We start from the raw sequence: 16,741 nt of genomic DNA on the forward strand, positions 1-16,741 counted from the left end.
TGATATAATAATATCATTATATAAAGTAATGCTTAATAACTATGTATCACTTTAGTGTGCGTTTGTTTGTGTGATAGACTATTCATAAAATAATAACAATAATAATAATAATACATTTATTGTTAAAAAACGATTTATTATTTTTAACAGAATTTACAGAATTTGTTAGCAATTTTGTGATTAGAATTTTTTATATATATAATAATAAAACATAAACTATATAACTATAATAACAACAATAGTAATTATATTCTAATTGTATAATAAAAAACAAATCTCCAATTCTTTGAATTCTTACATATTTTAATTATATTATTATCATTACTACACATCTAATGTAATAAATAATATTATTCCTGTAGAAAGTGATTTAGTGTTAATATTATTTTAACAAAAAAAACATATTTTTATATATATTGTGCAAAATTCTTGTCATTGTTTGCGAAAAACTATTTTAACTATTTTATTCATTAGAAGAAAAAAGTTTAAAAATTACTTCAATATCTTAATTGCTTTTTAAATTTATTGACATTTTAATTATACTACTACTACTACTACTATATAGTCATATAATTATAAAATATTTTAATAATACAGTTAATATAATAATAATTTTTTAATGGATAAAGCAGAAAGACCGCGGACCAAAAAGTTAGAAAGACCGACACCTAATGTTAAACATCCGGTCATTGGGGACACCAATTGCAACAAATATGACAGCGAAATGAAAGAGTGTATCGACAAGATTGGTAAATGTCATACGAGTCCAATGAAAGTAAAAAGTGATTTAAAATCAAACAACTCAAGAGCTCGGTGTCAAACATGCAATTCAGATATAATTGGCGCCAATAACAGCAACAACAACAACAATAAACTCAATGGTCAACAAGTTTTCATATCAAATAAGTTATCACTGAATAAGAGAAATCGTAGAGAAAACAAAAATTATAACCGATTATCAAGAAATGAGACCAATTTAAGCGAAATCGATGAAAATACGGCCAAATCTGGCGATGAATTCAAAGTCAATGATAATGAGTTGAGAAAAGGTCATCAAAAACAACAGTCAAAAGAATCGATAAACAATATAAAGGTTTTCATTGCATACAAAAATTGATTCATTTTTATAATATATTTTATGTTTAAGAATATTGAATATTCATATAACTTAATGATCTCTAAAAAAACTTAATGTCATTTCTTTATAATTTTTGCATTTAATAACTTTTTATATTATTAAGTTTAATAATTTATATAATAGAAATCAATAATATTAATAATTTTACAGTAACTTATTTATATTATATAATATATATTGTCAATATAAAATCTATTATATAATACCCTTTATATATATATATATATAAAAAATTACTAACAAAGAAAATTTTTTCGATGTACATTAAAATTGCACACAAATATACTACATATAACATTTTAGTATAACGAAAAATCCAACTTTTTCTCCCCAACCATAGTATAAATCTATATAATATTTTCCCTATTCAGTGCCAGAATTACCAATTTTATATATATGTCATTACATAACATAGCATAAATAGTGTTATATTGAAACAGTTTTCGCACCAACACATCACAAAATTATTCCTTACCTCCCTTTAAAAAAATACATTGATGCGACCGAGACTATAAAACCCCGTGTATTCTCAATGATTTTATCTTTGAGATACTGGTAGTCATTGGCATAAGACTAGTACTGCTAAGAGCCGTTAGCAGATCAGTTCTCTCCCCCTCTGGTTCGACCCCTTCTCTGATATGGTCCGTATACTTGGATGTATACCTCGTATTGATGTCATTTTTCAATAAAAACCTTTTGGATTTAATGTAAGTTTTTACCATTTATTGTCTCCTATTTTTTTTCTAAGCGACCTAAATCCGTGGGTTCCCGCGTCGGGAGCTCCAGTATCGAAAAGGTCCCTTCTTGTCTACAGTATTAAGGTAAGATGACTGGCCGTCGGGTCCGCCGTGTCGGGGGATCTGGTCCAGTTATGTAATCCTACCCTACCCTACCTTTTGATGGTTGACCATCGGATCTGTCGTGTCGAGAGATCTGTACGGTCATGCCGTTATACCCTCCCCTATTATAGTTGGCCAAACGGATCCGCCGTGTCGGTGAATTCGTACGGTCATGCCGTCATTCCTTTACCATTGACAGTGTGCTAACGGATCTGTCGTGTCGAGAGATCTGTACGGCTACGCTGTCCTCCTCCCTTACCTCCTTTGACCTATACTTAGTTATTGTTGGTATAGACTACTATACGTGTCATATGGAAGTCTCCGACATCCCCGAGATTGTACCAGGCCGCCGAAGGCTCTGCCCGGTTTTTCGGCAATAGTCCTACGTTTTAGTGAAACAGTTGTAGTTTTGTCGGTTCTCAGTGTTATTTAACACTAATAGTCTGACCTTAAAATACAATTTACTAGGTGATCCACTAGTTGCTGTCTACGTGACAATAGCACTAGTTTTGTTGATGGTTGTAATTATCGGCTGTTTGAGTGAATGTGTGTGTGAATGCATAGCAGTGGTTACTCGAGTACTTATGTGCTTTCGCTAACTTAGTTGGGAAAAGCATAGTTACTATCTGATACCGACTGACTGGGTTGGCCAACGGTCCCAAGAGGGTTCCGGTCATCCGATCGCGTGATTGTGTGTTAATAGCCGATAACGGACACTGAGTTTAAGACCGTTAACATACGCTCCTCAATAGTGATCCGAGAGTATAGTTAAGGTTTGCCTTAACTTTATGAGTCTATAGTCACCTTCGGGATTGACTGACCCGGTATAATTAAATATTTGGACACCTAATAGTTTATTGTTGTTACATATGCACTGTTCTTACAATATCACGGCCAAAAACCTATAGGTGATGTCAATTGACTCCAGAGACGACATAGTTATGTCTGACCAGATTTAACTGAATACCGTATGTGAGATAATAGAAATGTTACGATAATTATGTAATACTGTCGGCAATCTGTCGGTCATGTATTGTCTTTATTGTATTTGAGTGTATGATTTGTTTGTATAGATTTATGTTAATTTATGTGATCGGTGACTCTCCGGCGATGCATTCGTTGACCGATGCGGCGGCGGTTGTGTACGCGACACCGCTTGCTGTAGTTAATGAGCGCCTTATCATTGACGCCACCACACATACAATTTTGTCTAATAAAGTTCTTGTCTATGTATGTTAGTTGAATGTAATTTTGTTGTCTGTTGTAATGTTATACAGTACAGATTAGTAGTCCAGTGATAGTCACCGTAACAAAGGTTTCGGGTGTTATCACATTTCACCGACGAGTGTCGGGTAGGGTTTAACTAGTGTTTAAACGCCTTTATTTAGTGCCGGGTAGGCACGGCTGGAGAGACATAGATGGGTTAGATTCCCCCAGAGATTGCTTGTGACGATCCCATGGTTATGTCATCAGAGTCAGAGGACTCTGATTTATAGTTTGGCCACAGGGTTGGTCAACGGGTATAGCATTACTTATCCTATAGTGGGTATTTGAATAGACTATACGCCGGTTTTACCGACGGTAGTACCGAGTGATGGTACTGACCATTAGACTCAGTCTTACTAGTAGATTGGGTATTGAGTTGCATGTTTTGGTTAGAGGGAGGCTTTGAGGCTTCTCTCGTTGGCAATTGTTGGTAGTGCACGACCAGCTAGTCAATCGTTATGTTTTTTGTTACCAGTTTATAGCTGCGACTAGACATTTGTTGTCATTGAGATAATGTCGGTTTTTGTTTGTTTTAGCGCAATTGTTGCGACTAGCCAGCCATTGTATGGATGCTAATAACACTGTATCGTCCTGTCTTCAGTATACTATAGTAGTGTCACGTGTAGTTTGTGACCAAACTAGTAAAATAGTTTTTACTGGTCTCAGAGCTTCTGACCAGACCCGAGTGGTACAGACTTCGAGTCTTAACTCTCAAAACAATGAGTCTGTCTTAACATTGAATAGTGTTTCGTTTGATAGTAAAGGTCAAATTGAATTAAATAATCTCAGGACCAGAGATAATACCTTTTATATAATTGGTCCGCAAAAGTAGTAATGTCTTAAGTTGCGATCAATCAGACATAGATTGTATTAATAACTGTGTAGTAAAAGCTAATATTGTGCCCAATGTACAATTAAGACAACCTAAACCACTACAGGAGTACTGTGCCAATAGTGGCGGCCATTCCAGTGGTTTACGTGAAATCATTGCATGGAAAGTGAAGCGAGTAACTCACCCCAAAAATTCTCATGAAACATCTAAATAATCAACACTTTCCAGATATAAATGGCAATGCTATTAAAATAATATTGAAACGGTATAGAAATAGGATATATTATAGTTATAACAGTAATGATAAAATCTACTCATTACATCATGGTGGAGGTGCTCCGGTATAGAGTGTAGATTGAAATTATTATTACTATTTTTTCAAATCTTGAGCTCATTATAATCTTAGTAGTTAAGCGGTCTTAACTAATTAAGCGATTTCCTGTATTTTAATTGCAAGTTATAATTATAATAATATCAAAAGTTATAATCTGATCATCGTTCAGACGCAACAATATAAATATTTATATGAATTATATGCAGATTTAGAATTATTTTCTAAAATTTTGTTCACTTGTATTTTAGATTTTATAGGATACAGGTTGAAAGTTCAACAAATTTAAATTCTCTGATATAACAGTTGACATTAAATTAATTGTGTGATTTAATATTTAGTTTTTTTTATAAGTTTATTTAAGCTAATTATTAAATTACGATTAAAAGTATTGGACTGGTAATTTTCGAATTTATTTCAGGTACAATAAAACGTTTCATTTTTATAATTTGATTTAATAAAAACAACATTTGTAGTAATACAAAATAGTGTACGCATTGCTGAGCTAAAGGTTACCCGGGTCGGGTAATTGAATGCCGCCAAACAGCATATTGACTGCAGTATTTTGTAAAGCTTATTTTGTTGTATTCGTATATGTGTTCCATTGTTTTGTGTCACTCGATTTTTATTAATTAATGTCAGTAGTACACATTTGTCTCAATATTATTTATTATAATTTTAGTCATAATACATATGTATATTTGAAGAGAAAACAAAAATTTGACTGATTTTCAAATCGGATAACAAAATATATAATATCTTTCTCTCTCTATTGAGTTTTATTGAGTAAATTATTATGTATAAAATATCATTAGATAAGACAGTATTGAGTTTCTCTTAAAACTTAAATACAACTACTTTTTTAGTTTTAAGTCGATGTATTATTACATTTTGTTTCAATTTAAAAATATATATAAAAATGTCATTCCAATAGATTTTACTATAGATTTGTTTTGAGAGTGATTGCCTTTCTCTCTTATGTGGAGTCGGTGTCAGACTCAGTCCGATACCCTAAATTTAAGTACTGAATATATTTATCTCACATTTTTATGCCCTCTCATTGTTGGACTCAAGTTATTTGAAATTAAACGCACTGTTTTAAGTACTTTAATTGTCACTTATCTGATAAAATGAGGGATAGCTGAGTGATTGTCTGAAACTTTATGTGTGTGTTAACTATAAAGTGCCGATAATAACAAATACAATATGGAAGTTACTATTTATAATATTAGGCAATACAATGTAACAATAATATGACTGTAGTATGACTATCAATATATTAGTTAGTTTAATAGTTATGCTAAAAGGTCGTACATTTTTGCACCTTCATTACAGCTAAAAACAGTTTACCCGTAAAAACTATTTTTTCATTTCAATAGATATAACGTCTGTAACTGTTTTACCAATTGAAAACAATCATTTTACTTATAAACGCAACATTATAATGATATAAATGCCTTTAAGTGTATTCTCATTATTGATAAATCATAATAAATGCTTTTAAATATTATCTCTTTCGTGTAGTTTTAATACATTCAATAGCCTATAGTTATACATCACACAATCATTACTGAATTGATTTTACAGTATACTATATGGTATCTGTTGTGTTAAAATACATATTATACTGTATATTGAGTTTCAATGGTTTCTTCAATATATATTCAATAATTCCCTTTCTATACAACAATTTAGATCTCTATATATATTGAGAACACAAAGTGCCGACCACTTGAATATTCAGTAATCACTCACTTATTTTTCTGGCCTGTAGTTATGTTTGCGCTCGTTTAGTTCAAACAACCACCCGATCAAACAATCGATTGATATAGTTATTCAAGTTATATGTAAATACCGATGATTTCGGTCTTTATTTGTTTTGATTTGCAATTTATTTTCCATATTCTCACTACTAATACCATAATTCACAGTTATATTGTATAAATGTATCAATGATTACATCACCCCAACAGTGCTCTAAGTATGTCCTTCATAGTTATTTTGTTTTTCTTTTGCAAAGTATTGCAAACGAGTATCGCATTTGTAGTCATATTTGTGTGCAAACAGAGATATAGAGACACAAAAAAAACAGTTGATATTATAATATAGATATTAATAATAAATACATTTATATTAATTTTTTTTATATTACGTTGTTTTTTCAGTTAAAAAAAAACATTGCTTAACAGTTATAGCCATTGAAATGTTTTCAAATAAATAAGAAAATTATTGAATAAAATTAATTGATAGTGGATAAGTAATACAACATTTGGAATACCAGTTAATCAATCAATCAATCGTTTTGATCGTTGAAAACGCGTTTGACTTCCAAAACACTAAAATTGCAATACAATTGACTGAACACTGGATCTGACCGTTGATTTAGTGACCACTTCTTCATCACTTTAAGTTGTGTTATAATATGACTAAATGTATTTATATTAATGATAAGCTTTATAAAATAAGCTATTTTACTTATACCAAATTTGAAAGAGAAATTCAAAAAGATAGTAAACGAGCCATAGATATTTTTTGTAAAAAATTTCACTTAAAATACCAATTTATTTATTGTAATTACTATTATCAAAGCATTAATGGTAATGATTTCGAGCTATTTGTTAAATATAAATTAGTAGTTCAATCCTTTACAGACATAGAAATAGAAATATCTACAGAAAATAAAAATTATAAAACTGAAATTTATCATCAAGCAGCTGTACAACTACACAAACAATTTTTTAAGATAAACAAAATAGATAAAACTAATAGTCAAATTAAAAAAATAAATAAACAAAATAAAAATAAAATAAATAAAACCAAAAATAAAAAAAAATAAAATAAAATAACAACCTAAAAATATATGTACTTAATATAAAATTTATAATCAGTATATAAAATAAATTATTTCTATTTTATAACTAAATATAAATAAAAAAAAAATTATTTAAAACACTCCCTTACTTATTATTTTATTATTTTTATTATATGTAATAAATTAATTAATTAAACATTCTAGTAATTTATTAACCATTAAATCAAAGGATTTAATGAGTGCTTACAATGCATTGCTTTTTAAAGTTATGTTTTAATGCTTTCATAGCGTTTTACATATTATATATATTAATTTTATTGTGAATACACTGATATTAAGAGGTTTTTCGATGATATACATAATTATACTGATATTAGACATAATTATTAATGATTTCCATCAAAATTAATTATAGATTAGGATTAACGGGACATTTTTTTTTGTTAGCAAAAGTCGTCAAAAGCGAGAGTTAGCTAAATTTTTAACGGTATTGAGTGCAGCCGTTAGCGGCCAGTATTAGTGCACTCAATCTCGCAAACAATTCCTGCATTACTCCTGTAGTTAGTAAATGTATTGACTTGTTTGAAATATTGCTAATATTTGGTCAAATAATGTATTATTTGTTTAAATTGATTCTCTGTAAAATGATTATTTCTTAGACGTTAACGATTTGTATTATGCATTTGGCAAACAAACTCACTATTTATGTGCATTACTTGACATGAGATCTGAATGCTATATTATATAACAATGACACATTATCGCTACTATTATCATTGCATTTATTGTTGTCTAAGTCAGCCGTTGAGATGCATGAGCTGTGCTTTTAATAAAATGTTTGTGTGGATCGCACAGTCTATTGAAAGCTAATTTGAATAACAAATGATATCATATATAATATGACTAATGATTGCATTAATTATTTGTTGTGATCTTTGAATTGTTAATGAAATACTTTGTGACATTTATTCTAATGAAATGGGAGTTACATATAAGCAGTTAAAGGTTAAGATAAAGTGGGGACAGTGGGGGTATATGGGATGTACTGTTTAAAAGCCTACCACCTCTGCATTGGTATATCTGTGAAAATCTTGAAATTTGAGCGTCAGTCTAGAAAAGGATGGTATGTGTGTTCACTTAGGTTTATGTCATGTAAATGCCATTCATATGGTATGAATGAAAGCAAAGTTATCGATATTTTGCGGTCATTTAGTTATCAAATGTTTGTAACAAACTTTTCGTTAGAGTCGTCGCTCAAAGGTTTTTTTTGTTATTAGATTTTTCAAACAATAAACAAACAAAAAAAAGTGATAAAAAGTTTTAGAGAACATTCATTTTCAATAATTATATTATAAAATACTTACATATTATTAACAAATAGTCTATTTTGAATCACTTGATTATCTCTAATTTAAGTATGAATTTTGGATTTATGCCATCATTTGTTTGTTTGATTCAAAGTTTCCTATATATAGCTTTAATTGAATCAATGACGTACTCTCCCGACTCTCGATACTTGTGAGGCACTGACTGTTAGTTTTCGTATTAGTTGTGTATTAGCTTTGTATGAGATAATAAAAAATAGGGAATAGCCTGTAGGCACTAAACAATGTTCCCCTCATTGTGAATAAGGCAGGTGACTGTTCATACCATACCATACATACATAGTACATACGTAGGACTACCCGTTTGAGTTGAGGACTAACTCTCATTCACTATCGATCCCTAAATTTCTCTCCTCACTCGCTATCGACCCTCTTTTTAGTTTGTATGGCTCTAACAATTGCATCCAAATATAGCCATAAACTGTGTCTAAAAAGCACTCAATTGGCAACTGAATGCCTATATATATCTGTATCTGTCATTTGCATACATCTGTGTGTCTGAGCCTGTGATCAACCAGAATCTAATTATGTCTAGCAATTCCTTTCAATAGAGCATTTGTTGAGAACACACACACATATAACACCGAATGTACTCGAATGCTCCTTAACTATTCTCGAGTTCGAAAACTAGGTCTCTCTTTCTCTCACTCTCTCTCTCTCTTATGAGTGAAAATCATAACAAACTTTTGTTGTAAATTCTGTGCCATAACTTATACCGTATATACTGTACAATGAGATAATATATACAGTTTATGTATGTTGAAGTATGTGTGATATGATGTGCACTGAGAATATCGATCAGTGCTGTGCTGACGGTATTCATTTGAATGACCTCTTGAAAACTTGTTTCAGTAGACAGACTTCTGGCACTCGGAGAGGGATAGGGAGAGAGTGATTGGAAAGTTGGCTAACAATAGACCAAAAACGGAGACAGATTTTACATATTATGTATGCAAACAAGGGGTGCAATCATTCAATCATTTGAATAGCACTGATATACAGACACACAAACACAATGACTGTATTAAATGCAATTCACAGTCAAAGAGAGCAGATTTGTTGGACTATTTTAAAGCTGATATCAGGTTCCGTGAAAACAGAGATACTTTCCCTCTCTTTTTCTCTCTCTCTCCTGTCCTTATCAACCGATATTGTGTGTCGTTTATTATTTGTGTATTTCCCACTCAATCTCCCGTTCCTTTCTACTCAAATGTCGAGTGCTTTCTTGATTTTCATTTGCATTGCAAAATTTTTTATTAGACAGACATAATTCAGAGATCATACATATTAGTCTAGATTATTGTGGGATCATATGTTGAGCGACTGACTCTATAGTACTGTACACTAACGGTGCTCTCATTGTCGGAGCACATGATGGCGATAAGTAAATCGTTTGTATTTTGAAAAGTTTACTATTTGAGTTTTACACACACATAAAAAGCTGATAAAATGATAACAAATTTTGTAGCAATTTTTTAGAGACTATTTTTCCTGCATTTTCATTATATTATAATTTACAATATATCTGAAGGAAAAGTGAGTGATATATATATATAGTATAGTTTATAATATATATTATACGATATATTGTAAAGTTAGTAACCGGAATATATGGGGAATTCATATAGAAATATATACAGTATATACCGGTATATATATAGAAATTTTTTATTGAATTCACGATTCAATTGTTATTTTAATCGATGTCATGAATACTACATTTTTTCCTGTATTACATGTGAAACACGGTTACACTAATTCACTCATTAGGAGCACATTTATGGCACTTTAATTTGCTTTCAAATCAAATTAAACTTATGTTTTTGAGAAATTTATATCTTTGAAAAAAAAAATTATTACAATTTTTGACAATCCCTTGACAACACACACCTACACCAACTAATACATCTACCATTTCTACATCTACTATTCGCTATATAATATATCATACCTAAAATGCTAACCAATGACCTGTTATAACCCAGTACTTGATGAATTTGTCGTATGCTTTAAAAGCATAAACTAAAACATAAATAATTTTAAAATCGATATAAGTTGTAAATCCATGTAAACTAAGTTTAAACTGTTTTAATTTAGTTATTTTGTTTTAAAATCATTGATAAAATGCAGTCAAAAATCAGTTGCTGTGAACAGAAAAGATTGACAAAACCTGAAAACAAAAATCAAAATAAATGTTTTTATAGTGATTTTAATACAACATTAACTGCTTAGACAGCAATTTGCGATCTCATTGTTGCTCTTCACGCGTATCCATCAGTTAATTGTTGACTATTTTTACTCAATGAATGCATTACTAATTCTAGCTATGATTTTAATATTTATTAATGAATTAAACACTTATTAAAATGTTTTTTAAAATAGACAGTAATTGAAATAACTCGACAACAAATAGATTTTAAATTTTAAGTAATGATATAAATTCATTGTTTTTGTTATTATATATTCACAAAAAAAATAATAATAAAAATTTAGTAAATAATTATGCAATGAATTCAGACATTTTAACAAAAGAAATCAACGATAGCGTAGAGAGTAGAGAGTGAAAGCACCAGCATTACCATACAACTATAATATGTTAATCCATGAGTAGATTTTTATTTTAAAAATAAATATTGTTATGGTATCAAAATTTTTTATAACATAATTATCTAACATAATAAAAAAAAAATAAATAAATATACATAAATTTTACTAATTACTATTTATATTACAGACCAAATATTCCGAACCCAACCAATTCCTTTGCACCATCTTTCCCAAGTTTTCCAAAAAGTATCCAAATTTTAATTAAAATAAAATTTTAATCAAATTTATCATAAATAATTAATTTTATAACAATAATGAATGTAATATACACTAAAGACTGTGAAGTGAATGCCACTATTCAAAGAAACTGTAAAATTATTGATATTATAAGTAATCTCAATAATAACTATAGAGTAAATTACAAAGTAGAACAAGATATTAGATTAAGTTTACATCACAGTAAAGATAATTATTATTATGAACTCTATAGTTTTGGAGATTTTACTTATAATAAAAATACAATTCATTTCTTAATTAAACAAAAATACAAACCTAAAAGACCACCAATTGGACTTAAGTATATGTTAATCAATTATAGACACATAATAGAAATGTATTATAAAACTAATGATATTCAAACATTATCAAAATATAATACACCAGACCTAAGCGATGAATTGATAGAAATTATTATAAGAAATAATAATTTAATTAAAAATAATTATGATAAATATTTGAAAATAAATTATTGTCCATTTTGTGACCATTTTAAAAGTACAAGTATTTCTAATACTAAGGAGCATTTGCTGAATGAACTAAGTTTGAATAAGTATTGTAATCACTTATGTTCAGAGTGGTGTAACAGCACAGATTGTAAAATACATAAAAATATAAATTATGTAAAAACTGATTGGATTAATCAGTTTATATACAACACAAACAAATTCAATTACAAATTATATTATTGTCAACTATGTCAAACAAACTATAATCAAATAGATAATTTTTCACTTAAAAATACCTTCTTAATATTAGAACATTTTTATAATCACTATAATTTTAAAACCCTCATTTGTTTACTTTGTATAGACTCAGAAACATATGTTGCCAATGATATCGGATTTGCAATTATTCATTTTAAGACGCATTTGAATTCATTGAATAATAATTTATCCAATGAAATCAGTAAATTTTATTATGGTGATAATATAACCATAAATCTACTTAACTTCTTATTTACCAATTATATTATATTACCAGAATCAATAATTGAGAAAAATATTAAAATTAAATGTTTAGATAACTATCCAAATTCAAAAATATACAACTCAGTTGATTTTATTAGTAAATCCTTAAATATTGTAAAAGATTTCACTATTAAAAGTAATTTAGACAGTATTATATTTAAAAACTCTGAATTAACGACAAAATTAAATAAAACTCATTTAAAATGTAAAAAATTTTCAAATAAAAAATGTTTAAAAAGGTTAAATAAAGTTAAGTTATCAGGGACAAAGAATGTTAAGATATGGTTAGAAAATAATGAAAATTTTAGAAAATCATTTTCTAAAATTAGTATATCAGTTAGCACATCGTATTATACAGTTAAAAAATTTACAAATAAATACGAATTGTCGTTAAAAGAGTTAAATAAAAATATAATTATTTGTCCTGAATTGTATTTAGAATTTGATAGTAATTATTTATTTGAATTATCAAAAAATATATGGCTAAAGCAAGACTTTGTAGATGGTTTCTTGTATATAGCCCAAAATTTTGTTGACAAATATGATTGTCTCGTATTACTTTCCACTGAAGTAAATACTATTATTAATCCTAGAAATGATTTTACCAAAATTCTAAGGCGGCATCACCATTACATAAATAACACAAAAATATTAATTTTTCCAATAATTTACAATAAACATTGGTTATTATTGCTATATAATAAACAAAAAAACACACTGTATAATTATGATTCAATGCTTAAGTCTCGATATACACAAACCAATTGTCACAATCAAATAATTAAATACATTCAAACTGTTTTCAATAAGACACCAGAATTTATAATTGAAAATTGTTTAATACAATTTGATAATAATTCTTGTGGATTATTTATGATATATAATTTATGTATGTATTTAAAATTAGCCGAAGAAGACACGTTCCTTGACGTTAATAGATTTAGAATATTTATGTTAAACGTAATAATTGATAATAATTATCAAAATTGTAATTTATTCTTATAGGTTTTAACGTCAGAATCATTGTGTAATAAAATAATAATAAAATTTTTTATAAATAATCAAAATATGTCTCATTTAATATTAACTTTAAAACATAATTGTAACATAAAATGTAAGCAATATGAACAACATCGACCACCTAACGACAATAACATTAATTTGAATCAGTGTAAACATATATGTATTATTAAAAGTTTTAATAATATCATCAAAACAAAACTTACTAATAATTTTATTAACAATCATAAAACATATAAATTCTGTGCTTATTGTCAAGGATTGACCAGTCGAACTGAACTGAAAAAACTAATTAAAACAAAAAATATAATTGAATTATTAAAAATTTTTTACAATCACATTAATATGAAATCAGTGTTATGTTTGTTGTGTCGTGCGAAATATTTTAGTCAATACAAAAATGGACATTCTATTGAACATTATATTATAAATGATTTAAGCATTATTATTGATCATTTGATATCACATCATGTGACCGATATCCAAGAACCTCTACATCTGGAAGTCTCTACATTTAATTATGGTGATGACATCACAATCGACGCTCTGGTATGGATTAGACAGTACGTCTACGATGTTGGAGTAACTAAAATTGAAGAAATCATCAAAAACAACATCAAGAAAGCATCACCGGATTCAGTTATCTATTCATCACTAACAAAGGCGATTTCGGATATTGGGACACTGGGTGAATTTAATTCGTTTTAAACCATACCTACTGAAGATGATAACATAGCAGCCGATGATATAATCAATGACTTATTTAATAAACTTAATTAATAATTTAAACTTTCTTATTTAACTTTATAAACAATGTTTTTATTATATAAAACAAACTTTATAGTCAACCAATTATTGCAACCAAATACTATAATAATCGATATACTTACATAATCTGAATATTGTATACACAATTTTACCCTTTTATAATTATATAATATACACTTATTATCCAATAATTTTACTCCTAGTATACTATTTACTATATATAAATATCACAATTAATGAGACTATTCTGATATAATTTATATTATTATATAACCGTAACTATGAATATATTATTATATAATCTATTAATATATTTTGTGACTTACATTACATTACATGCGAAACTAAAATAACCAATTCATTTATTTGTATAAATATTTCCCAATATAAACACCTATTAGTGTAACTTAATATTATACTCTAATCAATATTATATAATGAATATTTAAACATATTTATTATAACATTTATATTACATTTATAACAATTTTACTTTATATCCTATTTAATAATTGATGTTTTTAATGTTTAATTGTAATTTTAATCTTTATAAGCGGACAGATATCATGAGATTCGAGTCGAATCTACAGGGAGAAGAGAGTGATGTCAATATAAAATCTATTATATAATACCCTTTATATATATATATATATAAAAAATTACTAACAAAGAAAATTTTTTCGATGTACATTAAAATTGCACACAAATATACTAAATATAACATTTTAGTATAACGAAAAATCCAACTTTTTCTCCCCAACCATAGTATAAATCTATATAATATTTTCCCTATTCAGTGCCAGAATTACCAATTTTATATATATGTCATTACATAACATAGCATAAATAGTGTTATATTGAAACAGTTTTCGCACCAACATATCACAAAATTATTCCTTACCTCCCTTTAAAAAAATACATTGATGCGACCGAGACTATAAAACCCCGTGTATTCTCAATGATTTTATCTTTGAGATACTGGTAGTCATTGGCATAAGACTAGTACTGCTAAGAGCCGTTAGCAGATCAGTTCTCTCCCCCTCTGGTTCGACCCCTTCTCTGATATGGTCCGTATACTTGGATGTATACCTCGTATTGATGTCATTTTTCAATAAAAACCTTTTGGATTTAATGTAAGTTTTTACCATTTATTGTCTCCTATTTTTTTTCTAAGCGACCTAAATCCGTGGGTTCCCGCGTCGGGAGCTCCAGTATCGAAAAGGTCCCTTCTTGTCTACAGTATTAAGGTAAGATGACTGGCCGTCGGGTCCGCCGTGTCGGGGGATCTGGTCCAGTTATGTAATCCTACCCTACCCTACCTTTTGATGGTTGACCATCGGATCTGTCGTGTCGAGAGATCTGTACGGTCATGCCGTTATACCCTCCCCTATTATAGTTGGCCAAACGGATCCGCCGTGTCGGTGAATTCGTACGGTCATGCCGTCATTCCTTTACCATTGACAGTGTGCTAACGGATCTGTCGTGTCGAGAGATCTGTACGGCTACGCTGTCCTCCTCCCTTACCTCCTTTGACCTATACTTAGTTATTGTTGGTATAGACTACTATACGTGTCATATGGAAGTCTCCGACATCCCCGAGATTGTACCAGGCCGCCGAAGGCTCTGCCCGGTTTTTCGGCAATAGTCCTACGTTTTAGTGAAACAGTTGTAGTTTTGTCGGTTCTCAGTGTTATTTAACACTAATAGTCTGACCTTAAAATACAATTTACTAGGTGATCCACTAGTTGCTGTCTACGTGACAATAGCACTAGTTTTGTTGATGGTTGTAATTATCGGCTGTTTGAGTGAATGTGTGTGTGAATGCATAGCAGTGGTTACTCGAGTACTTATGTGCTTTCGCTAACTTAGTTGGGAAAAGCATAGTTACTATCTGATACCGACTGACTGGGTTGGCCAACGGTCCCAAGAGGGTTCCGGTCATCCGATCGCGTGATTGTGTGTTAATAGCCGATAACGGACACTGAGTTTAAGACCGTTAACATACGCTCCTCAATAGTGATCCGAGAGTATAGTTAAGGTTTGCCTTAACTTTATGAGTCTATAGTCACCTTCGGGATTGACTGACCCGGTATAATTAAATATTTGGACACCTAATAGTTTATTGTTGTTACATATGCACTGTTCTTACAATATCACGGCCAAAAACCTATAGGTGATGTCAATTGACTCCAGAGACGACATAGTTATGTCTGACCAGATTTAACTGAATACCGTATGTGAGATAATAGAAATGTTACGATAATTATGTAATACTGTCGGCAATCTGTCGGTCATGTATTGTCTTTATTGTATTTGAGTGTATGATTTGTTTGTATAGATTTATGTTAATTTATGTGATCGGTGACTCTCCGGCGATGCATTCGTTGACCGATGCGGCGGCGGTTGTGTACGCGACACCGCTTGCTGTAGTTAATGAGCGCCTTATCATTGACGCCACCACACATACAATTTTGTCTAATAAAGTTCTTGTCTATGTATGTTAGTTGAATGTAATTTTGTTGTCTGTTGTAATGTTATACAGTACAGATTAGTAGT

This window comes from Oppia nitens, unplaced genomic scaffold (assembly GCF_028296485.1).
Source record: "Oppia nitens isolate AA-2021 unplaced genomic scaffold, nextdenovo-longstitch-racon4-pilon3 scaffold3_pilon_pilon_pilon, whole genome shotgun sequence".
In the NCBI taxonomy this organism is placed as follows: Eukaryota; Metazoa; Arthropoda; class Arachnida; order Sarcoptiformes; family Oppiidae; genus Oppia; species Oppia nitens.